We start from the raw sequence: 27,550 nt of genomic DNA, 5'->3' as shown, positions 1-27,550 counted from the left end.
CCCGGGCGCCTCCCGCCGGAGCCCGGCGCGGGCAGGGTCCGGGCCGATGGGCAGCCCCGGGCAGCGGCGGGCGGCGAGGCGGCGACCCCGGTACGCGCCGCCGCGCGCTCGCGGGCTGTAGCAGGTCCCGGCGGACTGCGTCTCCGAGGTGCGTTCGCGGCGAGGGGGGTTCAGCTCGGGAGCCTCCGGGTCGTGTCCGGGGAATGTCCCGAGGTGAAGGGGCCGCCCTCGGGGGCGCCTCGGGGTTTGACGGGGGGCCGGGGCGCGGGGCGAGGGTCCGGCCGGCAGATGCGCCCGCGCTCCCGAGCCAGGGGTGGGAGAGGAGCCGCCGCCGCTCGTTCTCAAACTTATCGATCGGCTGAAAGGTTATTCCCGTCGCGTAGACGCGAGCACTAAGGAGGACTCTCCGGGCGCGCAGCGACTCCTCTGTGACTAACCCGAGAGAAGAAGGTTGCCCGGCGCGGTTCCCCAGCGCGCCGGGCGGGGTCACTTGCTGAACTTGCTGCGGGGTTTATTCCCCGGTAAGGCGTGTGCCCGGGGCGCGAGCCCTCGCGGCGCTCGCCCCTCTTTGTAAGGTCCCAGCGGCCGGCGAGCGCCCTTCCTCGGGGCCCGACGGCTCCCCGGCTTCCCCGGCTCCGCGTCTCGCTCCATCCTCGGCTCGCGGTCCTGCTCGGGCCCCCGTTTCGTGGAAGCTCGTTTGGCCAGGTCCCGGGAGTATCCCCACGAGCACCTACGGATTAATTTTCAACCGCGCCACAAACCCAAAGAATCAGTCTCGGTTCATCGTCTGCCAGCGAGAGCCGATCCTTCTCGGGAAGAGAAAACAAGTTGGCATGACCCCTCTGGGAGATATTTGTCATCATTAACCTGCTTCGGTTAAATTAATTCAGCCCAGGATGACTCCAGCGTGAGTATTGGAAACATCAAGTGCATTGGTCACAGAATGGTGGTCACCAAAACCTGATTTTGGTAAAAATTTCAATTGCACAGTCTTGGGATTTTGTTTAGATTTAGACACGGTTTTTAATAAGGATGGACTTTTTTTTTTTTTTTTGTAAACAAAGAATCTTGGGGATTCTCATAGGTTTGCTCAGCAAGTTCAAAATAGTCACTTAGATGTTTCTTTTCTTTGCCTCTTTTGTCTGCAGTTTTCATTTCTAAATGTTAACACTAGATGGCTTTCTTATGACAGGCATTTAGTAAACTGCGCTTTTGAGTTGCCTGTCTGCAATCCAGGTTGTAATTTTTTCCAGTTTTCCAGTTAGTAATGGGAGAAAAAAAAGATCTCCAAAACTGTTGCTTTCCTTGAAATACATTACTTCCCTATAAAACCAATATTTATGCAGGCATCAAAAGGTGGCCTATTATTTCTGGCATTCCTAAAGATGGATTTCAAGGGACAACTTGGTTACTGTTTTTAGTCAGAAATTTAAGGATGTCTGTTTTGACTTGAGTAATTCAAAGTGCTGCAGTGAGATTTGTAATTATATTTATATAACATTTCTGCTAAGGATGTTTTCTGCTTAATTTAGTAGTTCATTGCTTGATTCGGAGAAGTATAAAAGAATATTATTCATGAGAAAGTGCAGTCTTTCTTGAGTTTTCGGTACACATAACATTGATTCTTCCTAAAGCCTCTGTTGAGATGGGTTGAAGTATACATGCATGTGTCATACCAAGGATTGTGTTGGGGCCGTCTTTATTCTCCCCAATTGATATCGCGTGTTTCATTTCTAAAGTACAATGGCTTGTAGTTGGCCATTTTGGTAGCATCAGGTTCTCAATTATGTGTTTTCAGTACTTTTTCTCTAAAACAAGATCATGGCAGCCTATCGAAGTCTTGCCAACCTAGGCAAACTTATTTATAAGCTGGTGAAATATCTCGACATTCATTATAGCTGTTATTTATTGTGTCGTGCCCAGCCTAAAATACGATATGTTAAATCTGTTGGTTCTAAATCAGAGCATATTCGCAAATAGCTGAAGGGGGAAAAAAACACAACCTCTCTCGCAAACATCTGGGAAGTTGGGAATGAAATGAAATCAGAAACAGCTTTTATCAGTACCCATATGCTACCTATAGATGGGGTGAAATGAACTTGGGTAAGAAGCAGTGTAAGCATTTGGTCTGGAAAATAAAACAAGAGATAAATGGAAGTGGAGCTTCTGGCTTTAGAGTATGGGCTGCAGATTTTCCCTAGTTGATTTAAGTGTATATTTTCCATCACCTACTTTTGATGTTTTTAAATCTTAGTCTTTCTCAAAGAGCTTTAATTTTCTGGAATGTAAGAGGGAAATTATCAGTATCAGGATTTGACTACTATGATACTTATTGTAGTTAAAGCTGTGTAACAGGGTTTGTACGTTTTGTTTTATTTTGTTTCTCTTGAGACTGGAATGGTATTTAGAAGGGTTCCCTGATACCTGAGCTTGGTAAACACCTGTGCACCTTGGGGGATCTCTTTACCTGAGGCAAAAGGGTTATTGGGTTATTCATTTTGAAAATCTGTCTCTTCTTCAAAGTGAGGAAATAATAGTGAGCTACTTTGAAAGGGCGGTTGTCGGGTAATTGAAACTGGTTTGAAAGTGCTGTGTTTGGTCATCAAAACTAGTTTAAAAGGGTTGAATTTACTGCATACTTTGCAAAGAACTGTGTTTATGTTGATACAGCCCCCAAACCCCAGTCATGATTGGTAGATGCAAAGGTGTTTGTTTGTTTGTTTGTTTGTTTTTGGGAGATTGAGGAAGGCAGTGAGCCTTTGAACTTATGATCTACTTAAGGTGACGGTTTAGGATTACAAATCCCTTCAAAGACATGCCGAATTTGAAGAAAATTCAGACTGTTATTGTTAGCTGAAAAGCAAAGGGTTTTTTTTTTTTTTAATCTGTTTTGAACTTGCATGAAATATGAAGTACAGGCCTAAAGTATATAGGGAACCGTGTTGCAGATTTTCTCCTTCTATTAATGCACTTGGTTCCCTTGCAGGGTGATGGGATAGAAAGAGCATCAGGCAGGAGAGACAGGAACCTCTAGCTTCCTGCCTCTAGTGCCTGTGGCACCAATGAGTTTGGATAAAGTTTTTTCATGATCCCTTTCAGCACCAAGATTTTAGGTTTCTTTAATGTTTCAAATAAATGTATGGATTAATGAAAATGACTGATTGGGATAGTTTATATTTTTTCACGATTGTGTCTTTTCTTTCTTTGGTTTATGATAAGTTTGTATGTGAACATTCATGAGAGTTATAGCTTACTTAGTTTACCTGGAAATCAATGACTCCGAAATTGCTTTTCTGTTGCAATCATATCTAGCTGTGACCCCTTTTAAAAGAAGGGTAACAGTGTGATAGGAATTTAAATGCTTCAGAACTTCAGAGGTAAATTATTTTGATCCTTTCTGAACTTGATTCATAAACTTTGGTTCCAAAGAGTGGTCCAGGGGAGCCGGATGTTACCCACAGTAGAGGTTCTGTTTCTTGGGAGATTTCACATTTAGCATAACCTAATTCCTTGAGATACGTGTATATGTACACACACACACACACATATAGATATATAGATATATAGCTATAGCTATAGATATAGATATTTTTTTTCCTCCCTGTACAACATTGTATAGCCAACTTGGGTGATAGCAAAGAAGAAGAGATGCAGTAATTTGAGTCTAGTTGTCATAGCCTCTTTGTACCACAAAGTCCATAAGGTCCCTTTATGTCGTTCCTTTACTTTTTGTTTTTATCTACCTGTAAATTAAAAATCGGAAACAAAAATCAAATTTTAGGGATTGTCAGGTTTGTCACTATGTTGTGGTATAGATGTATTGAAGGTTTACAACAGCGGTTACTGTCTACTATCAATGCATTTCACACTGATACACCAAAAAGAAAAGAAAAAAAAAAAAAGGGAAGAGTATGCATGCTGACTTAAGGAAAGTTCTTCCCATCCAGAGAGGGCATTGGTTAAAATTACCCCCATGTGCATATGTACTCACCCATACACAGACACTATTCCTTTTGCAAAGACCAGTGAAAACTTTGCTAAGAACCAGAGTTTGGAAATCAATGACCGGCTCAACTAACCCTTCTTTGATGCTTGGATCCCTTTATATACTCTGCACGTGATCTAGTAAGGGGTGGAGAGTTCCACCTTTCTCATGTTTTGACCACTAGGAGGTGTTTTTTACCTGTAGAGTCGAAATCTAATTCTACCTATTTATTTGACTTCCCCCCCACCGCTTGGTGGCCTGCAGAACTAATCCTTCCGTAGAGATGTTCCAGTTGCTCACTGGACAATACCTGTCCAAGTGGGGCTCAGAGCCAGAGTCTTCCCACTCACCTTGACCTGCGCAGAGTAGAATAGGGGTGCCCTTCCTTCAGCTTGCGTGTCCTGCCTGCACTGATACAGTCCAAGTTCACATTCACTTTCCTACTCAGACTCAGTGAGTTTCCTGTTCACTCGAACCTCTGGGTCCTAATCACACGCTGTCTTGAAGCCACGTCTTCCCATCCTGTCCTAATGTCACTGCAAGACCTAACATTTATCGGACTTTGTCTAACTTTATTTTAGCTTGTCCTTCCCATGATGCTTTTGGGAGTTTGATACTATTACTTAGCACCTTTGCCTGCCCTCTCGAACAAATGCTGTCTGCACATTAGATCAGACTGTTTTTTATATTTTACCTAAGTTGCTGATAGAATTGTTAAACTGACTGAACTACGAATGGTGCCTCCGGAAGTTTCCTTCTAGGTTTGGTTATAGTTAAGTACTAATGCTCTTAATTTCTTATAACTAGCCCATTACTGAATGCCTCTTCCACACAGATATCCCGAAAGAGCACGTCAGGCCATCTTTGCTGGTCCTACCGACCAAGGTACTCTAAGACCTGAGTTCATTTTCAGTGTGTCCCTAGTAACTTGAACTGTGCTCTACGTGGTGGGAGATTAAGAAATAGATGTTCAGTGACTGACTGAGTGACTGAGAAGCGGGGGCCACACTGTGAACTGTGACCTCTGGAGGCTCCAGGCACTAAAAAGATGGTGGGAAGAAGCAGAATGTTGTACGCTTCCCTAAACTCCCCTTGCAGTTTGGTATTGTCTGCTTTTGAATTGCTTTCAGATAGTTGGGGACGAGAACCACCTTTTCCCAACTTCCCAGTGTTTTCATTAGTTCGTACTCTTTTTTTTTCCTATTTCACAAATAAGCATTCAGCCATAAGGGGTGTCTTGAGTGCCACCGATTGGATTACTCCCTATTTTTCACTGTTGCGCAGTTGCTACATCCGCCAGAAGAAGCTCCCAGTTAGTTGAGCTGTTGAGGAAATCAGAGTAGTCCAGAGCAGGCTGCTTTGGTGGTGTATTCAATTACTCTGAGGCAAAACCAAACCAAACCAAACCAAAAAATCTAGGTAAAGAGCTAGTGTTAAAAATGGTTACTGTGGAAAGTAAGAGCTCTTGGGTGAACACAGAATTATGTATGCTGAGACAAACTATTGTGTAGACGTTAGAAAAAAATCTCTGACTGTAGCGTTGAGGGCACAGTAGTGGGTGCAGTCTGCATAATGATTGCTTTCACTGTCTTCAGGGGGGTTTTGATAATCGTTCGGTTCCCTGTGGAACAGTGGATATTCACATGGTTCAGGAATAGGGTGGGGATACAGTCCTCTTCATAGTGAAGCTTCTAATAAGAAATTTTAGGAATCACACTTTGGATTCTTCCTACAGGACACATGCTGTTGTTTGGAGTGTTTAATGCCCTAATCCAAAGAACAATTATTTCTTTGTAGTAGGGTCTCTAAACTTTTTCCAGTGTGCATCGCATCTATACAGAATTTCCTGTGTTTAGTGTCCATATGTGCACATACACACATCTGTCTATATATGTTTGTGCATGTGTGTATATGTACAGTATAGTGTGTGTGTATATATATATATATATATATATATATATATACGTATACATGTAAAACTTTACCATGCTCAGATATGGACACTATAAAACATAATGATATAAATTTTAAGAAGGCCGATAATAAACAAAAATGAATGTTGGAGTATTTTCTTTTGCATCTTAAAGGCTTGCTTGTTACCCTTTGAAATGTGTGGGCCGGGTCCCGAGACCACTGCTCTCCCACCCTCTCTGGTTAGAGTTCACAGCTGTTTGGAAACAATTTCTAGGGGGCCTGCAGGGTCTTGTGAGGGAAGCTTAAGACAGATTCTACCCTTCATGGACCCTCTACTTACTGTATTTATTCTTTTTCCTGAGGACAGTTTTTACTTTGGCCAGTTTTCTTCCAGAGTCGGTTGTGGGTTGCTTAGCTTGAGGTTTGAATTTTTTGGGGGTGCGGGGAGAATGATAGTGTGATGGAGGATACCATCCTCCTTGCAATGTTTCTGGTCGACCTCAACTGTTTGGGAAGCATTGTACTATCGACACACAGCTGACACCAGACCCAGAATCAGGATAGAAGGACGTAACTCATCATTTGCTCATCCAGAAACTTCTAAAGAGAAAGAACAACTTTGAAAGTGCAGATTAATGTTGGCTAGAACGGGAGCACACGGTCACCCCTCGTGCAAGGGAGGCCAGTGTCCCAGCCTCTGGAGGGCATGTGGGCTGGAAGGGATGATGGGAGGGCAGGGCATCCGCACGCCACCCAGCCTCCCCGTGTGCTGAGCGATTTTAATCTATAGCGTTTATCATTGCCTGACATGATATTGTATATTGATTTTTCTATGTTTGTCTTCTGCCTCGCCTCAATAGAATCTAAGTGCCATATGGGCAGGGCCATTTCTGGTCATTACTGCTGTAATCCCTGTACTGCCCTGGTTTCTGCCACATAATAGGCACTTAGCAAATGTTTGATAAAGGCAGGATTGAAAGCCCAGGGTTTAAACATGAAAGAGCTGTGTGTCTTGGCTTTTGTTGAACTAAGTAAGTGTTGCCTTAAGGTTCTCATTATTTCTATTGTAAATGATCTACCGAAACAACCTTTTATGCCTCACTTTATATCTCTTCTGGGTCACTTGAAATGACCTGTAATTGAACTCTGATATCAGACTGGTAAAAATGGAGAAGTAGTTTCTGAAGAGGGTGACAGCAGGGTTCCGTCTGTTACATCAGGACCTTTATTGCCCGGCTCTGAGGGCTGTGGTTTGGGGAGGGCGGGCACCCTGGGGGGAGAGGGTGTGCTTTACACCTTTCCCAGGTTTCAAGGTCTGACCGCAGCTGATAAGCACATTGCCTGGCCTTATTGGAATCAGATGAAGCTGTAGTTCACTTACAAGCCTGGTTTGGACTCCCTAATAAAGGTAACTGGAAAGCGAGGATTTCTGAATTGTGCAACGTTCTCTTTTCTCTCTCAATCCGTGATAATTTCTACAGGAAATAATGATTTTTTAAAACGGATCAGTAGTATATCGTATACCTTCTGTTAATTTAGTCCTTTTAACTGGAGGATTGCAGAGTATGTTGGAACATTACTTACGCCTTACGTATAGTAGGTGCTCCGTAAGCATAGCTTTAATTTTACAGGTAGAAGCCTTTTATCTTAATATCCTGACCTACTACTAACTCCTATATTGCATGAATTCAGGGGGATATCATTCTAACTCCTGCTTGTTTAAATGTGTGTATTAAGGTATGCTATGATGAGAACTGCGGGTGAGGCTGAGAGATTAGCCTAAATAATACTAAAATCACCGAATTTACCAGCCATTTTGTTTATTTGAGGGTCATCGTAAGTCATTTGCTTGGAATAATGGATCTGTTTTCCTATTTAAAAAGTCTTAAATGATGAGAGGAATGAGAGAGAGAGGCTAATGTTTTTGACTTAGGAACAGGATAAAGAACTGGGGAGAGAGATTCCTGAAGGTAGACTTCAAAACAGCAGTTGTGCTTGAACTTTCATTTATGGTCTCTTGCAGACTGAACGAGAACCTTGCAAGGCTGATGGGATTATCCCCCTGTACTGATGTGAAAACTAAGATTTAAGGCGAGAACACACATGGCTTTATGAATCTTAGTTCTTAGAGTTTAAACCCATCTCTCTGCCCACTGTGGCAGCCTAGATGCTTTGTGAGGTCCTGTTGATCTCAATAAATCATAGAAGAAATGGGGGGGGGGTGCGGTAAAGAAAGTGCATGCAGAGGAAAATGCCAGAATTATCCCACTACTGTCCCTGCAAGCGGGAAGTGGTGGCCGGGGGGCAGGCTACTGAGCCATTGTTCTAGCCTCCAAATGCCCTGTTCTGTCAGCCAGTGGATCCTCTGTTATTCGGGAGAAATTTTGTAGTTTGTGGTGAGGTAGCAGTTCTGATGATTGAGCCGGGTTCTCTCGTCTTTGCTGGGAAGTGAGAGGGCGCTGCTGTGATCCTGCAGAGAACATTTCTTTTGCTCCCGAGTCTTCGCCAGGATGAAAAGAAAGAGCAGAGGAAACCAATTTTCGTTTTGCCTTTATACTTCGCTAGCTTTGCATCATCTTTGTTTAAGTCAGTTGAATGTGAAGCCCTAAATAAATTTCAGGCATTTAAATATTTAAAAGGATTCCTCCACCATACTTTACTCACCCAAAGAATAAGGGCTTGCAGCAAAACAATGGCTCTGCTCACCTTGTCACTGAATTATCAGACATTAATAGTGAATCGAGAACGGGAACAGCCACGGAAATGCTTGGCTGGCTCTGTTCCAAAATATTGTTTCCCTGGTAGAGAAAGCAGGACAATTTGTTGAAAACTGGCAGTCAGCCCGTCAGAAGAGCTCTGACGCCATCCGTGCAGTAACTACTCTGCTCCGACTGCTAATTTTAGGCCGGTTAAATCTGGGTGATGTCTGATGGCTGCTGTTGCTGTGCGTCTGGCTATGTGGAGCTTTCTAAATCCATCCTCCCAGCCTGGCATCACATCTCACAGCTCTTTCCCAGACGAGCTGAAGCGCACAGGGGATGTGGAGTCAGCCTAGGATACGTGGAAGGAGTGAGGAACAGGCCCCCCGGGAGGGTTTTAGGAGGCACTGCCTTTCATCTTCCTATTTTCTTTGCCACTAGGTCCACAAACACTTATCCCGCTGTACCTCCTGCCGTGGGAGGACCTGGAGGAGGACGCAGACAGGCTCAGCCTCCAGGGAGCAGCCTCGTGACAGCATTCACTCCTTTTCCATCCATCCCCGCAAGCTTTCACCTGTTCAGAACAGACCTTCCTGGGCTTCCCTGGTGGTGCAGTGGTTGAGAATCTGCCTGCCAACGCAGGGGACACGGGTTCGAGCCCTGGTCCGGGAAGATCCCTCATGCCGCGGAGCAACTAAGCCCGCGCGCCACAACTACTGAGCTTGAGCTCTAGAGCCCGTGAGCCACAACTACTGAGCCCGCGTGCCACAACTACTGAAGCCCGTGCGCCTAGAGCCCGTGCTCCGCAACAAGAGAAGCCACCGCACTGCAACGAAGAGTAGCCCCGCTCGCCGCAACTAGAGAAAGCCCGTGCGCAGCAACGAAGACCCAACACAGCCAAAAATAAATAAAATAAATTTAAAAACTGACCTTCCTGGGGAATTCCCTGGCGGTCCAGGGAATTCACTGCCGAGGGCCCCGACTTCCACCCCTGATCGGGGAAGTAAGAGCCCACAAACTACATGGCGTGGCCAAAAACAAAGAAACAGCCAACCCAAAACTGAACTTTCTGGGAAGGTAAAAATAAGGAGAAAGATGAGAATTTTTAAAAAAGCATTTGGAACATCCCATGGAAGAGCAAAGTAGCATTTCCTTGCTATTGCAGAAGACGGAGGTGGGGTGAGGGCTTGCGGGGGTGCTTCGGCGTCTGTGTCTAACTTCCCTTGCTTCCAGGGCAGTGAGTAGGAGCCAGTTTTCAAATGGGGACTCGGGGCCACACAGTCTTGAGGTCTCTTTAAACTTTGGTGTTCTAAGATTTCCAGGTTAGCAGAGGGTGCCCTTACTTAGGGTGTGAGACCCTGGGGGCAGGGACCTGGTCACTGTGTCCCAGTCCTCTGGCCCAGGGAAGTGTCTGGCACAGTCAGCAAATGAACCAACTCAGTGTTTCAGGCCTCAGGGGGGCCTTAGGGTGATGCTGGAATCAGTCTTCCTCATGGTGGTGATTCATAAGTACGAGAATGTAAGAGAATGGTTTGCCTCCTAGGTCTGCTGATTTTGGCAGAGTGGCTTGCCCTGGTAGTTGATGAGCTGTAAGTGTCCTGGCCTAGCTGATGGCCACACATGACGTATATTAGAAGATTCCTGTGTAAGATGGGCACTACAGCTTCTTTCAGAGGAAAGACCCTGTGGGTGGCAGAGGGCCTGGTGGGTGGGCATAGTCAGGAGAACATTCAAGGAAAAGGGAGGACCCGAGTTAGGCTTTGGAAAATGGTCAGGGTTTTAATTTTTGTTGAAGGGCTCTTGTATGCAAGGCCACTCCTGGCTCTGCAGGGGACCAGCAAATACAAATCAAACTCTCTGTCTCTTAGCCCTTCGCCTGATCGTAGTACTGTCTCCATGAACTTACTCAGAGGCCTAAAACCAAACTCAGATCCTAGCCTGGTTTGGGTTTTTCAGTCTCCAAACTGAACTTTATTAACAAAAGCAGCTTCAAGAGAAGTGATGGACCTTATTTTTGGAATGATGATTAACTTCTCTATCACGTAAGGTGTAGTCAGTTCAACTTTTTCCCCATTGTAATTTGCTAAAGGTTATAGAATGTGTCTGTAAACCTAAAGGGGAAAATATTTCGGACTCATCAGAGATAGAAAGTGAACATTTTTTTGATCTGAGATGTAATTGACATATAACATTATGTTGGTTTCGGGCATACAACATAAGGATTCCATACTTGTATATATTGTCAAATGATCATCATGATAAGTCTAGCTAACGAAGTCTAGTTAACACCGCCACACATAGTTACAAAGTTTTGTCTTTCTCTTGTGATGAGAACTTTTAAAGATCTACTGTCTCAGCAGCTTTTTTTTTTTTAAATTAATTAATTAATTAATTATTTTTGGCTGCATTGGGTCTTCGTTGCTGTGCGCGGCTTTCTCTAGTTGTGGTGAGCGGGGGCTACTCGTTGCTGCGGTGCGTGGGCTTCTCATTGTGGTGGCTTCTCTTGTTGCGGAGCACGGGCTCTAGGAGCGCGGGCTTCAGTAGTTGTGGCACGCAGGCTCAGTAGTTGTGGCTCGAGGGCTTCAGAGTGCAGGCTCAGTAGTTGTGGTGCATGGGCCCAGTTGCTCTGCGGCATGTGGGATCTTCCCGGACCAGGGCTCGAACCTGTGTCCCTTGCACCGACAGGCGGATTCTCAACCACTGCACCACCAGGGAAGCCCGGCAACTTTCAAATATACCTTACGCTATTATTAATTATAGGCATCATGCTGTACATTACACCCCCAGGACTTGTTCATCTAATTAACTGGAAGTTTGTACCTTTTGACCACAATGTTTTGGTATAAAATCACTGAATCTGCTTCAGTTATTTGTCCAGAGAATACGACACAGAGTATTATATTTGGGATTCAAGGTCACATTGTTTTCTTTTAAGACTTTCTATTTAGGAATTTATAACTTTTGGTAATTGATGTACCAAAGTGATTTACTTTAAAATTATTGTGAATAATCAAAGTTTTAAACTGAGGCAGCCTTAGGAAGCATGGCTTTGGACAGTGAGAGCTTAGGTGGGCCGAGCACCTTGTCCACCACCCTGGCCTCCCTGGAACATGTGTTCATTTGCTGTCCGCATGCTCTTTTTATGTCGCAGGAAGTAGTAGTAAATGCTGGGTAAGATTCGCATTCTCCTTTAGATTCTAAAACAAGACATCTCAGCATACTAGCATGTACTTGCCCTCAGCTTTTTATCATGCAGAATTTCACACATACAGGTAAGTTGAAAGAATTACTTGGTGTAGTGGACACCGATATACCCACTGCCTAGATTCCACAGTGTTAGCTTTTTTTTTTTTTTTTTTTTTTTTGTGGTACTTGGGCCTCTCACTGTTGTGGCCTCTCCCGCTGCGGAGCACAGGCTCTGGACGCGCAGGCTCAGCGGCCGTGGCTCACGGGCCCAGCCGCTCCGCGGCATGTGGGATCTTCCCGGACCGGGGCACGACCCCGTGTCCCCTGCATCGGCAGACGGACTCTCAACCACTGCGCCACCAGGGAAGCCCCACAGTGTTAGCATTTTACTGTGTTTGCCTTATACGGATCTATCCACCTCTAGCTACCCATCAGTCCCTCTTTTTTTTTTTGGAAGCATTTCAAAATAAGTACACACATCAGTACACTTCACTGCTAAGCACTTCAGCATACATACCATAAATGAGTTTAAAACTCACATTCTGTTTTGAGGCAAAGTTTGTAGAGTGAAATGTATACGTTTTAAGTGTATCATTCCATGAGCTTAGACAAATGTATATACCTATGTAACCCATACTTCTATTAAGATATACCTGCCACCTCAGAAAGTTCTCTCAGGCGCCTTCCCAGTCTGCCACGCCAGTCTCCGTCCTAGGCAACCACTGTTCCTCCCCCCTCCAACCCCAATGGTAAGTTCTACCAGTTCTTGAACTTCATATAAATGGAATCCTGCAGTGTGTACTCTTTGTGTAAGGCTTCTTTCACTCACCATAGTGATTTCTGCTTTGCCATATATTTTAAAATATGTTACACCAGCCTGGCTTACCTCCACCTTGGTCACAAGCTCTTTTCAAAGATCATATTATCAAGTGATATTAGAAACAATTTTGTTTTAGGTATTTGTGTATTTTCCTTAAGTCTTATCTTCCCCTTTCCCAGCAGAGGTGTGATTATCATATTTGATTGGGCCATTTTCTGCCTGGGTTTCTCCTATGTATTCTGAAAACCAGGTGCTTCTTTTTGTTGGCGGGGGGGTGGGGGCCTCGCCGTGTGGCATGTGGGATCTTAGTTCCCCAGTCAGGGATCGAACCTGTGACCGCTGCATTGGGAGTGCAGAGTCTTAACCACTGGACCACCAGGGAAGTACCAGTAGGTGCTTCTTTTGTAAGTTTGCTAACACGTGCTGCAGGGCCAGCTCGGGGCATTCAGCTGAGTTCTCTTGCTCCTGAAGCGATGGATCCTGACACATTATTCACTTATTGTGTCTGCTACTTGGAAAACTTCAGGTAAAGGAAAATATATCTATTTTTGCAAAGCTTATTCTTAGCTTTGTGATTAACTTCTTAAACAAGTTTTTTTGTTTGTTTTTAATAAGGCATCTTTGAGGAACACAGTTGATCTTCTGTATCCACAGGGATTGTTTCCAGGACCTCCCTCAAGATACCAAAAGCCAGGGACACTCATATAAAATGGTGTAGTGTTTGCATATAGTCTACACACATCCTCCCATATACTTTAAGTCATGTCTAGATTACTTATACTTCCTAATACAATGTAAATAGTTGGCTGGTCCATGGCAAACTCAAGTGTTGCTTTTTGAAACTTTTGGAGTTTTTAAAAAAAATATTTTCAATCTACGGTTGGTTGAATCTGCAGATGTGGAACCTGGGGATGTACAGGGCTGACTGTAATTTCTAGTTCAAATGCAACAATTTGGAAGACTAAAATTTCCTGACTTTTGTTTTATGACACCATATGGAGACTAAGAAAATAAACCTGAACTGTTAGGAGATTTTTAAGTCACCTGTGTTGAGATATTGGCTAGTAAAATAAAGTCCTCGTTGACTTAAAAAATAAAATTCTAAGAACCTCCCCGGCAGTCCAGTGGTTACGACTCTGTGCTCCCAATGCAGGGGGCCCAGGTTCGATCCATGGTCGGGGAACTAGATCCCACATGCCGCAACTAAGAGTCCACATGCTGCAACTAAGAGTCCACATGCCGCAACTAAGAGTCCACATGCCGCCACTAAGAAGTCTGCGTACTGCAACTAAAAAGAAAAAAAAAAAGATCCCTCGTGCTGCAACTAAGACCCGGTGCAGCCTAAATAAATAAATAAATACATATTTAAAAATAAAAATTAAAAAAATCTAATTCTAGACTTAATTAACTGCCCCCTTTGCTATACCCACTATTACTGGAGTTCTGAGTTGCTAAACCTCTCCATCCATGATCAAAACCAGGAAAAATGTTCTCATCAGTACTAGTTTAATGTTTATATATAAGGTGCACACACACACGGTGTGCGAAGACTTTGCCTTAGGGCTGTATTGGCTGGGGTAGTTCTCCCTGCTCTAAAAGAGACTCCAGAATACAGTGTCCAGACAAGAGACAGGCTGACTCCTTTCTTGTGTGACAGCCTGAGATCTGGGCAGGTGGGCTGCTGTCCTCCACCTGACACTCAGGGACCCAGGTTCCTTCCATCTTGTTTCTCCACCACTGGGCCTGGGCCTCACTGCTTGGAGGGAGCCCACTGGGCACGTCTGTGCTCTGGCTGGCTGGAAAGGGAGGGGGCACCCAGGTGGTGGTCACCCGAAGACCCCAGAAAGGGTCTGCATCACTTGTGCTCTCATCCTCTGGAGAACTCAGTGACCTGTGACCACAGCTGACTTCAAGGCGGTGCTGAGCAGTGTCATGGAGCCGCCCCTCCACGTGCTTCTGTGCTTATGCTGTGGGATTGGCCTTGCCTGTGGCCATGTGGGCGCGCCGATGGAGCAGCTCGCTTGTCAAATGCTTCCTGCCTGGTCTGTCCTGCCAGGTGCCATCTTAGGGGGGGACTCAGGTTACAAGGGTCAGTAGGCAGAAAGGGGTATTGCTCTTACGGCACTTTCATTCTGGAAATAGAGTCGGTCTCCTAATAATATTGCTCTCAGTGGATTTTTTTTTTTAAGTGGAGGCAGTGCTGTCTTCTTAAAGTGCAGCTTAGTTCTGGGTGGTGGAAGGGAGAGTAAAGTTCTAATAATAATGAGGTTGCAGACAGACTCTGTAACTTTGAAAAAAATGTTCCTGGGGACGTGGATTAGGGAATGTAATAAAAGGACCTCGTCCCCTGTTTAAAATTCAGACTCATAATAGAAGGCTTAAGAGACACTTGATGAATGGGATCCCAGTAATCATTTATTCGGGAGCCAGAGGGTTTCTGGGGAGCAGAAACCTCCCCAAAGATGGCAGGGGCTCTGGCTTGCGTGTCATTCAGAAGGAAGTTCCCCTGGGTCCTGGGGTCTCTCCCACTCAGAGACGAGCTGTCACAGGGTCACGGGCGAAGCCTAAGGAAGCGGTTGTGCGTGTGATTCCCCCTCCTCTAATGAGCTAACATTACACTGCTTTTCCCCCACAAGTAACTCTGAATAGACTATTTGCCAGCCGCTTGAAAGGCTCGTGAAGTGATAGTCTGATCGATGGGATTGGCTGCCTGGGGGACCCAGGGGAGCAGATGTGAGTCTGTCCAGGCTTGAGGGGCCAAGGTCAGTGCCCCCTGGATGCCGAGGGTGATGCGGTGGGGGAGTGGCCACCGTGCGCGGGCTCTGAGTTCTGTGTTCTCTAGTCACCCCGGGGGGCTTCCGAGGATGTGCAGAGAGATCCCCAAACGTAGATGTTCCTTCCAGGTGGTCAAACTAAGTGAGAGCGTTGCCTGTGTCATTCCCCACTAACCAGTGAAAAGGGGGGAAGAAAAACTCGTGGTTGAAATAAATGACGCTTAACGTTTTTTTAAGGACGGAGAGGCCGAGTGGTTTTTATTTCAGCAGAAGCGTCACGGCCTCTTGATAATCTGGAAGTTGCCTTGGTTTCCTCTTGCTGGCTGCTGTCTGCTCAGGAGACTATGCAGATGGGTTGTGCGGAGTTTGCTAAATTTTGTTTGTTTGTTTGTTTGTTTTTTGCGGTACGCGGGCCTCTCACTGCTGTGGCCTCTCCCATTGCGGAGCACAGGCTCCGGACGCGCAGGCTCAGCGGCCATGGCTCACGGGCTCAGCCGCTCCGTGGCATGTGGGATCTTCCCGGACCGGGGCACGAACCCGTGTCCCCTGCATCGGCAGGCGGACTCTCAACCACTGCACCACCAGGAAGCCCCAAGTTTGCCAATTTTTGCCAGTAACTTAAGCGCGGAAGGATTCAGGGAACCTCCCGAGCGATGAGAGCACAGACGCCAAGGATAACTTGGAGCGAAGAGGAGCGCGCCTTGAGCCTTTCAGTTGGTTTGGGGGCAGTAGCCGCGGCTGAGCAGCTGCCAGTGGTGTGTTTGCAGTTCACGCTGCGGGAAGTTTGGGAGTGTTTTACATCGTTTTGTTTGTAGTGAACAAAAGAGCCGTGTGGAACCTAATCAGCTGATCACGTGTATATCAATTCCGAGGACTGGGTCTCTCTCTCAACTGAAATGTTAAACTTATCTGCAAGGGAGGAAAACTGGCCTGGTGATTGATTGGTGTCTGACTACACCCTGCATTACACGCGTCGAAGGTGTGTGCGCTTGGACTTTCCATTAATGGGTCAACATTCGCATTGGACTTTGCCCTTATAACTTACTGTTCCAGCCACCCAAACCCTTTATCTTTTTCTGCCTGGGCTGTTGCACGAAGTATTTGTCAGCCTCTGCAGGGAGCGTGGGCCTGTATTTCATACATTAAGTTGGTTTGATTTGTTGGTGGAATGGTTTGAGAAGGGACTGCTTCTGGAGGGGGGACGGTTTCTCAGGGGTCATGTCTTCGTGGGGAGAGGGGGGAGGAGATGCCAGAGAAATTGCACATATCCTAATAATCCTCACAGAAGTGGTTTTCACCCAGCACCTCCCACTCAGTGTCTCTGTTATTACTGGACTCAGAATAAAGACCTGCTGGGCCCTGCCTTGAACCCCGGGGGCGATTCTTACGTTGTTGTGTCCAAAACCATTCCGGCGTCCTGTTGTTCAGATGCTGTGGATTGAAAAGGCACACAGCACCCGAAAGATCCTATCCTGCACTCCCTCGATCGAGATGAACTAGTTCGGTCCACATCAAGAATTTTTTCGCCATTGTATCTTTTCTGTTCTCGAAATACAACTTGATTGGAGGTTTCCAGAACCTTCTATTTTTGTCTCTAAAGTAGTATCTCTATTTTGTTCACAGTTTTTAATCCTTGTTGCTTTCTTCTGAATGTTTAGATTACAGGTAATTTCCAGAATTGCTGGGAGACAGTTGCATGTTTGACGCCTTTGGAGAATACGTAGAACCTTGTTGGTACCTGGAGATAATCCCCTTGACAGTGTAATGATTGTTAGAGACCATCGGTAACTTTGCTTTTTAATTCTGGTCTGGGATTTCTGCAGCTTGGCCATCAACATACCTTTGAAAAAAAATCTAGTCTGAAGGGTCTTATAAAAATACCAATATTTTCAATAATACCTTTTGGAATAGAAACGTGGTTGAGTTCACTGAAAAAGTCTTGCTTAGTGTCCCGCTCATTCTGGGTGAGGAGCTGAAGTTTTAGCTGAAGGTCAGAGAACGTCTGTGGCTCTCTGTGTTTTGGGCCTTATTGTTAGCACATACAGATCTTTTTTAAACTCATTTTAGGAACATAAGTCAGAGTTACTGCCTGGACATAGGTGCTTCTCCCTATGGTAGTGCCTTTTATTTATTTCATCCTGTGTATTCACTTTATCCTACTTTTATCAGACACCTGCCCTGGTGTTCTGCCGAGTTCAAGCTCATGGAGACTGGTGTTGAAGTTCCCTCCCCTCCCCACCGCATGCTGAGGGGGCCTGAGCCCTGAGCCAGTCCCGGGACCTGGGTTCCCGTCCATTTGCCAGGGTTGGTCCTTGTCAGTGTTGCCTGTGGAGTTGTGTTTGTAAGACTTGAAGGCAGATACAGGAGAGCTTACAAATATTTTATTGTTTATCAAGATCTCGTGGTAGAATTTCTCATACATTTCATTAAAAAAAAAGGACTACAGAAATAAGCAAGGCTGTTTCCTTCCTGTTGTTTTCAGTAGTCCTTAGACAACCCAGAAGATGACACTCCTATGAATGTGATCACAACACACATAGGAAGAAAGAAAGGCATTTAAAAAATTGTGCAGTTTATTCACTAAGACTGTGCATTGAGGAGATTAATGAGTCACAATTATACACATCACATTTTCTTGTTCTGCGACTGTGACCAAACAGAAGTAATGCAGAAAGGAGCAGTTTCCCATGTTAAATGCTATTAATTCTGAACAAATACCACGTGTATCAGTATTTAAAGGTTGAGATGTAATGCTAACTTCTTAATTTATCTAATCAGCGTCAGATTGATGACATGCTATTTGCAGGGGATAACACATAGCTAAATAATTTCTCCGTTTTGTTTTAGTAACACTGGTTGTAGAGAGACCCTCTCGTGGAGGACGTAAATTGATAGAAGTGAAGGCGAGGTTTTAAAGCACTTTCAGTAAGCGCAGCGTATTCACTTTCAACTTGTTACGTAAAAAGTAAGCAGATAATGTGTTTCACAGCTTTTCATCTTTGGCGGCCAGTTTATTCTGTAAAGCATAGTTCGTTTGTCTTTTGGTGAACAGAAGGCCTTCCAGATTTTGTGTACTTTTGTGTCACCGTTGACAAGCAACTATAAGATATCACAGTCATAATACTCTCCTAATGGTCATGACTAGTCATGTGATTCACCATACCGGTCTAACAGCTTCCAAACTGCTCTGCAGGCAGTTTGATGTGGGTGATTATCTTGAGTTGGCTTTCAGAAGAATGAGGTTAAAATTGTGGAATACAAACCATTAGAAAAGGGGTCACTTTTTAAAATCAGCTTCCCCTTCTTTAAAATGGGAGATATGGAGTAGCGTTAGGTAGTGTCTAACTTTATGAAGACTGGCCTATAGTGAGGAAGTAGCTAGGGGACAGGGAAGTCTTTGGAAGAGCTCTTTCATGCTGGGAATTGGAGATGGGGTAGAGGAAGGTCGTATAGCCCCTCTGGCCAGGTTGGTCTACCTGGCACTTGGTAGGTATTTCTGGCCCGCGTGTCTATCTTACCTGGAGTGCTGGTCAACCCCCGACTGCACACAGGCCACCTGGTGTTTGTGATATGTGCAGGGAGATATGGGTATGCTGCAGATACAGAAAACCTTTATTAACTTGAGTCACCTGGCAATAGCAAAGTGCAAAGGTAATTTTTCCAGTGAGAGGAGGACCATATAATTGGCTGAGGTCTGGTTTTAAGAGGGTAGAAGAAGAGATAATATTGAAAGCAGGGCACATGCCTGTGGATTCCAACACATTTATTTGTTTTCTATTATTTCAGAGTCTTTTGTACCTGTTGCAGGTGGTCTGTCCTCTGCCCCAGTCTCCTGCTGGACATTTGCCCCCTTGTGTGAAGCTGTACCTAAGATTCTCTGTCCATTCCCCTCCAAAGGTGAAAGGTGGGGACAGGTAACCCTATACCTGTGCTTGAAGATGTCAAACAAAGCTGCTCTTCCAGGGCACTGGGTCAAAGGTTAATAGGCAGGAGGAAAGAAGGGATGGTGTAAGTTTCCTTGATGCTCTGTGCTCTGGCCACTCCAGTCTGCTAGGCCAAGCTCTGTGCAGTTTTTAGTGAAGTAGAAGGTTAATAACTGTGTAGGGATTTGGGCTGAGGAATTTACCCCATGACATAATCACAGTCCAAAAGATTTTTATATAAAGATGCTCATGCAGTATTAGTTATACTGTGAGAAACTGGAAAAATATTGGCAGTAAGACATTAAATTATGGTTCTCCATACGATCAAGTAATCTAAATCAATTAAATAGCTTGTTTTATAAGGTCTTTTAATGACATGGGAAAATGTGCCCAGAATATTAAATGAAAAAATTTTCTTGCTAGGCAATATATATAATAGATCCCCATTTTACAGGAAAATTAAACATGCATATGCATTAACAGAATAGGATACATTAAAAAATTTACGGTGGTTATTACTTGTGGTTGCGTTATGTCTAATTATCATATTCTCTTCTTTTTGCATTTGTTTTCCAGTTTTTTCTAAAATGAACATGTTAATGTTGTAACAGGAAAAAAACATGATATTAAAAGATTTGAGTCAGAAAAGCAGATACTGTATGCTAACACATATATACGGAATCTAAAAAAAAAAAAAAAAAAATTGGTACTCATGAACCTAGTGGCAGGGCAGGAATAAAGAAGTAGACATAGAGAATGGACTTGAGGACCCGGGGATGGGGGGAAGCTGGGTTGAAGTGAGAGTAGCATCGACATATATATACTTACGAATGTAAAATAGATAGCTAGTGGGAAGCAGCCCCATAGCACAGGGAGATCAGCTCGGTGCTTTGTGACCACCTCGAGGGGTGGGATAGGGAGGGTGGGAGGGAGGCTCAAGAGGGAGGGGATATGGGGATACATGTATGCATAAGGCTCGTTCACTTTGTTGTACAGCAGAAACTAACACAGTATTGTGAAGCAATTATACTGCAACAAGGATCTATTTTAAAAAAATTTGAATTATATGCCGGGTATATGTATCCTTTAAAACTATTTGTCTGTTTCAATATAATTTTTTGGCTCAATATGTAAATTTGTTTTATTTTATTATATAATCTTGCTTGATTTGTATTTTTGAGTTATAAAACAAGTTTTCAAGGCAAGTAATTAGCAAGCATTTATTAGGCACCTATTATGTCTAATAAATATATTTTTGGTACATGTTCTCTACCATAAAAGTATTTATAATTTAAGTTTAATATCATGTAGGTAGATATCCTTTGAAAATTATTTGCTGATCTTGTATGTAAGAGTTTAAGCATTATATTGTTTTAACCTTTTGACTACCTTCTTTCATTTAAGCTTGTTGCATAGGAAAAATACATACATATATGTATACTTATAAGGCATTAAATTTATTTTAGGGAATTTACTTTTTGCTATTAATAATGTAGTTTATTGGTAACGCACTGAATGACTTGCGTTTGAATATATTATTTCATTTAATTCTCACAGCTGTCTTTCCTTAACAGTGGGGGCATCTTTCTCAGTTGGTACTGAGAGTTAAGTTAGAGACTTTGGCATTTACTTTAAAAATACCATTAATACTCTTTGCTTATTTGTGAGAGCAGTGATACCTTGACTCAGATAATACGCGTGTCTTCTTAGCGTTATAATTGCTGGCCCTTTGATACTATGCTTTTTGACATTTACATTACAAATAAAAATTAGTTAATTTGTAAGTTATAAGGTCTCAAAAAAATAGTTCATTCTTCTTTCACGCCTGTTAGTGCTTCTATTAAAATTCTGAAATGGCTTATTAAGTTAAGTGCAGTGTCAAAGGCTAATTGTCTCTCTGTGAATTAGTCTGTGTGACTTATGAAAGCATGATTTAAGGATTATGTTTGAATAGGAACTCCGAAGTCAGCTTTTAGTATCTATCAAATTGTACTGATCATAGATGAAGAGTATTAATAGATTATGAAGTCCATTCTCCTGCTGTTACAAAAGATGCCTCTAAAATACCTGCAGTGTTAGCGCCCTTGAACTTACCTCACTTGCGAGCCTCCCACGTCTGAGGCACAGATGTATGGTCCGAATGCGCTGTGTCCCGAGCAGCCCTGCCCGATGGTCAGAGAGCTGTGAGGACAGCCAGTGCGTGTGTGTGATGTGTGTAAGAAGGGGTGGTGGATGGGTGGAGAATCAGAAATCCCATATTTAAAAAATTCTTTTTTAGTTTTTGAAATTATATTCAGAAGTCAGCGTAATTTTGGTGGCATGAATGAGAGGTTTGGAGCCACCTTTAATCAGCCTGTCTCTCGAGCACCTACCGTGGTGGTTTGGACACTTGGGCAGCCCCGGGTTTGAATCAGAGCTCACGACCACGTTGGTGAGTTGCAACTCGGTTTCCCCATCTCTAAGTGTGATGCGACGTGATGCCGGTTGTGAAAGCTGGTTGTGAGATCTCTGAGGATGCTTGTGGAAGGGCTTTGCTTGGCACCTGGCACGCAGTGGGTACCCAGTGGCCCCAAGTTAGTATTCCTCATTGGCCTTACTGAGCTGCGGGGCTCATATGCCGACACCCCAGAGCACAGGAGAGGGTGCGCTGGTGAGGAAACAAATACCACTGCCTGACAGTTAAAGCCAAAACACAAAGGAAACCAAGGTTCTCTTCGAGGATCACTGTTCCTCTCGTGAGTGATCGTGAAAGTCAGAGACCAAGGTGATTGGAAGAAACTTGGCTGGATTCTTGCAGGGGAGTTTCCCTCAAGCTTACCAGCCTGCTGGAGCCTCTGAAGAGTCTTAACCTGGGGTGGGGAAGATCCTGCGTGCCTTGTGTTCCTCTGCTGGCTGTGATTAATCCCCATGCGGAATCAAGTCCGTTTGCTTGAAGAGTACCACTCATCAGGTGTTAAAGAGTGAGTATGTAGGTGACAGACAGGTGTGGGATGACAAGAGACTTTTTGTGGATTGAGTATCATGTCCATTCCTGTTAAGCTTCCTGGTCAGTTCATTTCCTGGATGTCAAAGGATGTCTTTTTGCCGGATACCCTTTTACTTAGGCACAAATAGGTAAACTACCTACCTTTCTGATGGTTTGTGTTGGGGCCTAGAAAAAGAAACTATCCTGGTAAGAGTGGTGACGTAGTCTTGTAGCTGGCGTTAGAGCGGGGCCTCAGGGCCCCAGGCGCATCTAAATGTCACTGTACCCTCGCCTGTCACCCAGTGAGCGGTCAGTGCCCAGGACCTGCCTGCTCACAGCATCCACCAGCGCTCCCACCCCTCTGGTACCTCCTGGCCCACACGCACTGCTGGGCTCCTGCCCTTTGCCTGTCCTTCCGCCCACGCTGTGCAGCTCTTGGTCTCGAGAGAATATCCCCGGCTTGTCCTCAGGCCCGCCCTTCGTGCTTCCACTGCTTTGACCCCAATGAACACCCCACCCATTTCAACACCCCCATCTCCCTCCCCTTGGCTTCCTTGGCGGCCCTCTCTTCCCCTGGTTCTCTGGGTACCTCTGGTCATTTCCTCTGTGCTGTCGCTGGACCCTCCTAACCTCAATACCTTTGAAATGTTGGAGTTCCCTTGGTCTTCTCCCTCAGGGTGACCCTACCCTCCTAGTGGCCTCTCTCGCTACCTCTGTGATGGTGACCTCCACATCGTTACCTGTCTGACCTTTTTCTAGCCGCCTTCTTGCCGTCTTCCTTGGATAGTCTTGATACATTTCAAAGTAAATGCGTCCATTCTGGAGCTTTCATCTTCCCCACAGATCCCTGGCACACTCTCTTCTTCCTAGTACTGTAATGTCAGGAGCCACCTAGCCTGCCAGTTAGACCAGGCTTGCTGTCCTCCTTAACTCAGTCCTCACAGTGGTGTGTCCAGTTGGTCGCCGTCATCTTCCAGTTCTGCTTCAGAAATGCTTTTGAGTATCTATCATCTCCACTGCCCCTGCCTCACTTCAGGAGAAATCGTGCCTCTTAGAACTTTGAAATAGCTCTTTAGCCCCTGTGTCCGATACGGTACACGCAGCCACATGTGGCCATTCACATTGAACTGAAAATGAGCCGCACGTAGCTGGTGGCTGCCGTACTGGAGAGCACGATGCGGCGCCCCCAGCCCCACAGATGGCTCTGCTCTGCTGGACGTCGCTGCCCAGCTCACCTCCCTGCTGCCAGTTTCTCACCCTCTCCATCTCATCCTTCGTATGGCCTCCAGCGTTTTCTTCGCAGAAGCAGCGACCCAGTTATGCCACCCCCCTGCTTAAAAACTTCTGTTGGACGCTGACATGTGTCCTGTGCCCCTCAGCATGGCACACAGGTCCTTCACTGCCCATTCCGCCTGCCCTCCGAGCTCGGAGACCCCTGCCCCTCTAAGCCACACGGGCCGCTCCCCTTTGGCGCCATTCCTCTCTGCTTGCAGTGACCCTTCCTCGTCGTCTTCAGAGGAAGCTCGTCATCCGTCTCTGGTAGTGACGCTTCCCCACTGCCTTGCAACCTGGCTTTGCTGTTCTGGCCTCCCCATCTGAGGGGTGTCTCTAGGGCATTGTCTTCCAATGTTTTTGTCTCTGTACCTTCTGAAATAATCTTTTATAAACTGTGTACTCCCTCCCATGGGAGTACACATATGTCTCTTACATTTTATGTAATGTAATGTCAACTTACATTTTAAGTTGACATCCGACCTTTTTTCGTTTTGTAAATCACAAGTTCAAATGATTTATTTTTGGGAAAAAGAAGTCGAAAATATTAAACATCTTAGAAGATGAAAATAATACGAGGATTGACTTAGTTGGAATGAATCTTTGACGGTATGATTTGAAAGAATTTTCACATTTTGATTTTAACCACGTAGTTGAGAAATGTACTTGTAAATAGTTCAAGTCTATTTGTTATCTGTGGCGTGTCTCTAGCTTGGCTTGAACATTTTGGCAGCTTGGGGAAAAATTCCAGGTATATTTAAGAGAATTCATATCATTAACCCACGTCTCTTCTTCTCCTTTCTCTTCCCCCTGAATCCAGGACATCCCCAAATGGGCCAACTTTTACCCCTAACAGAAATATGTTTAAGACACATAAAATGAGGAATCTCTCTGAGTTCAAGGGGCCATGATTAATCATTAAAGGATACCTCCCTGATAATCAACATTTTGACTTACCCCCTTTTTTTGGGGTCCCACAGCTTTCTGAACTTTGAAACAATGCACCCAGGTAAGCTTTTAGTGAGAGGGGAGCTGCTGGGAAGATAGGAGTGTCCTTGCGTTTTCAGGAAGGAGTGCAAGGGCGAGGTGGGGATCCGGAAATTGATTCCTTTAAATTACCCTTCAAACGACTCCTTGAACTTTTGTCCATGGGCTGCTGGGAGTGTTTGGGGCCCTCGGGGCTGCCTGCCTTGGTTGGAGGCTGCAGCTGTGGGACATGTTGGTCCCCATCATGCCCGGCCTGGTGTTCAGATGTGGCTGAATGAATGAGTAGGTCTGTCTCCCGTTGCAACTGGCTACAGCCTCCCCTGGGGTTCACTGCTTTCCTTAGAGGGGCGGCCGGGGACCACTGCTTCAGCCTTCTCTCTCCCTGTGGATTTGTCTCGGCCACCGCCGGCCACAGGAAGCAGGTTCCTTGCCTTATGCTTGGGGAGGAGTGGAAGTATTTTTGTCATGAAAAACAACTGTGTTTATAGAGGCCTGCGTGATTTTGTGGAACATTACATAACCAGTGTGAGCGGCCGGGGAAGATGATCGCGTTACCCCCTGCTGGCTGCAGGGCTGCAGTGTGTCCTGAGGCTTCCGTTCCTTCCCAGAGTGGCTGCATTCCTCCGGCTCTGGAACCAGGAGTCCCGGATCAATGAGGTGGACCGAGCCGTGCCTTCCAGCAGCCGCTCTCTTTAACATAGTTTGTCATCTCTTTTAGGAGATTACATAAACAGACACCCCCAGGCAGAAAAAAAGAAAGAAAAAGAAAAAGCCGGTTTCAGTTGCTGTCATCCTAGCAGCTCATCCTGTCATGCCTTCACACTCAGCTCCAGCTTCACAGGGGGTCAGGAGTGGGCCCCGGTGAGGCCGTCCTGCCCTTCCAAGCTTGAAGTAACCAGAATAAGTTAGAAGCGCTTGACTGGAAGTAAAAGGGCGTGTTGATTTTGGCCCTAACTTACTAGGGAGGGTAAAGTTGATCTTATGCTTTCTGTTTTCAGAATCTGTTTTCTAATTCTGCTTAATACTGCACAGCCCAGATAGGCAAAGAAATGTTGGCTGTGTTTTGGGAGGGGAGGGATAACTGTCGCCAACACTGTCCCTTCGTTTGAAAACTCAAAGCGTCTGTCGTGCTTATAGCTCCTTCCAGAGCTGAGCTTAAAGTTCTCAAGCATCCTTGGCAAAAGCACCCAGCAAAGGCCAAGTCTTGCTTTCAGAGCCTGTTCAGGCCAAGGGAAGGCGATAAACTCTGACCTGGATTATTGCCCGTGGTTCTGGCAAGAGCCCTGCACATATGCAAGCAAAGCCCAAGTGTTTGCTTTCTAATCGCTAGTACAGTTCGTTGCTAAATTTTTTATCCGGTTAAGTCTAACACACCTTCAGGAAGGTGCTTCTTAATCTTGGACAGGAGATGCCAAGGTAGAGACGGGATTAATGTATGGTTTGGGGAGTACTTTTGTTTTTTGATTTTTTCATTGTTTGTTTTCGGTTTTGGCCACGCAGCATGTGGGATCTCTGTTCCCCGACCAGGGAGCGAACCCGTGCCCCCCTGCAGTGGAAGGGCAGAGTCTTAACCACTCGACCACCAGGGAAGTCCCTGGGGAGTACCTTGGAGCAATGCATTTCTGCAGAGCCTGCTAAGATTGTGTTGTGGCTTCCCTCTAGCCTTGCAGTGTGTGGTGACAGTCATTTTCATGGGAGGCTCAGGCCTTGCACCAAGCCATTTACTTGGCTCTGCTGGGTGCTCCAGCAGGGCGTCCGGGAGGGAGACTGTCTCAGAGCCCACAGGGGCCAGTGCAGCCTCCCTCGCTAAACTCTCAGAAGCCATCACGGCTGCGTCCTGCCAGCGAGTCACTCAGGGTGGGCACGCAAGGGCGCACACCATGGATTGTGGGTTTCCCCAGAATTGGTAACACATTGTGAACTGGTAATGTACAGCAAGTGATGCAATTTCCTGCAACAGGTAAAAATTTGCCCTTGGCCAAAATTCTTCTGGCAGGGCTTCGCTGAAAAGCTGCCTGCTGTTCTCTTGTCCTGAATCCTGCAGCCCAGTGGCACAGTTACTGGGAGAAACAAGATGTCAGGAGACAGCCATTGGATGAGGTCCATCGGGAGCCTCGGTGCCTCCTGGCTTGGGTAGAGTGGGTAGCTTCGCAGTAGCCGCTGTGTTCCAGATGACCAGCAGCAGCTCCGTGGTTTACTTAAAAAAAGAACGGATCTGTAATCCACATCTGGGACTCCCACCCCCATTCTGTCGTGGTCCAGGTATTAAAGCCTGCGGCCCAGTTCTGTTTGCCCAGTGGGTACCCCTGATTTGCTCAGGGAAGGGATGTTACTGGACCTAATGGATTTCAGGTCGTCCAGGAAATTGCTCAGTCAGCAATTGTTGAATTAAGTTTAAATGAACAGGCTAAAAATCTCAAGGTTTGGAAGCATTTTACCCGGGGCAGGGGGTATCACATAATTCAGGGAGCAGCTTCGAGCCGGAGAATACGCTTGTATCACGGAAGGCGTCTCAGTGACTGCCCTTCACCCCATGAGGCCAGGGACGCTCTCAGAGTTGAGGTGCTTCTGAGGCCTGACTGTCTTGGTTCATCTCTGAGCCTGGCTCACCAGTCTCTAAGGCCTTCTGGGTGAATCAAAGGACAACAGGTGTCTTTGAGTTGGGCACAAGCTGTCTTTTTAAAGGAACAGCGACCAAACAGAGCAAGTGTGTCTTGGAGAGCCGGGTAAGAACAGTTAAGAGCTCAGGGTGGGACTTCCCTGGTGGTCCAGTGGTTAAGAGTCCGTGCTTCTGATGATGCAGGGGGCGCGGGTTTGATCCCTGGTGGGGGAGCTAAGATCCCACGTGCGGCACGGCCAAAAGGTTTAAAAGAAAGAAAGAAATAAAAGAGCTCAGGGCCAGGCTGAGGATAAAGCCACAGAGACGAGCAAGCCCTGTCAGTTTCAGGACCGGCTGCATTGCCCATGCCGCTGTGTCTGGCTTTCAGAAAATGGAGGTGTGAAGATCTTAACTGCAGAGCACAGA

General features: G+C 45.6%; 1 protein-coding gene, 1 non-coding gene and 1 pseudogene across 3 annotated transcripts in view; 1 reads left to right on the top strand and 2 right to left on the bottom strand.

Moving 5' to 3' along the window:
* The window catches only part of LOC114883247, a 97,514-nt pseudogene that overhangs the window by 1,891 nt on the left and 68,073 nt on the right, over window positions 1-27,550 (bottom strand).
* SIPA1L2 (signal induced proliferation associated 1 like 2) overlaps window positions 65-27,550 on the top strand; it is a 220,841-nt gene continuing 193,355 nt past the window's right edge. The window contains exon 1 of one of the 2 annotated variants that reach the window (XM_029245525.1): window positions 65-148. The gene's annotated coding sequence lies outside the window, so the exon portion shown is untranslated. Of the gene's footprint in view, window positions 149-790; window positions 908-27,550 lie in introns of those variants that run through there. The other variant, XM_029245527.1, reaches the window with a different exon arrangement.
* On the bottom strand, window positions 12,914-12,986 carry TRNAG-CCC. Its single transcript has one exon. It is a non-coding gene; the product is annotated as a tRNA-Gly (tRNA).

The sequence above is a fragment of the Monodon monoceros genome, unplaced genomic scaffold (assembly GCF_005190385.1).
Source record: "Monodon monoceros isolate NGI ecotype Baffin Bay Population unplaced genomic scaffold, NGI_Narwhal_1 Super_Scaffold_4, whole genome shotgun sequence".
Taxonomy (NCBI): Eukaryota; Metazoa; Chordata; class Mammalia; order Artiodactyla; family Monodontidae; genus Monodon; species Monodon monoceros.
Note: the sequence above shows the minus strand (reverse complement) of the source record. Positions and strands in the feature narration are given on the sequence as shown.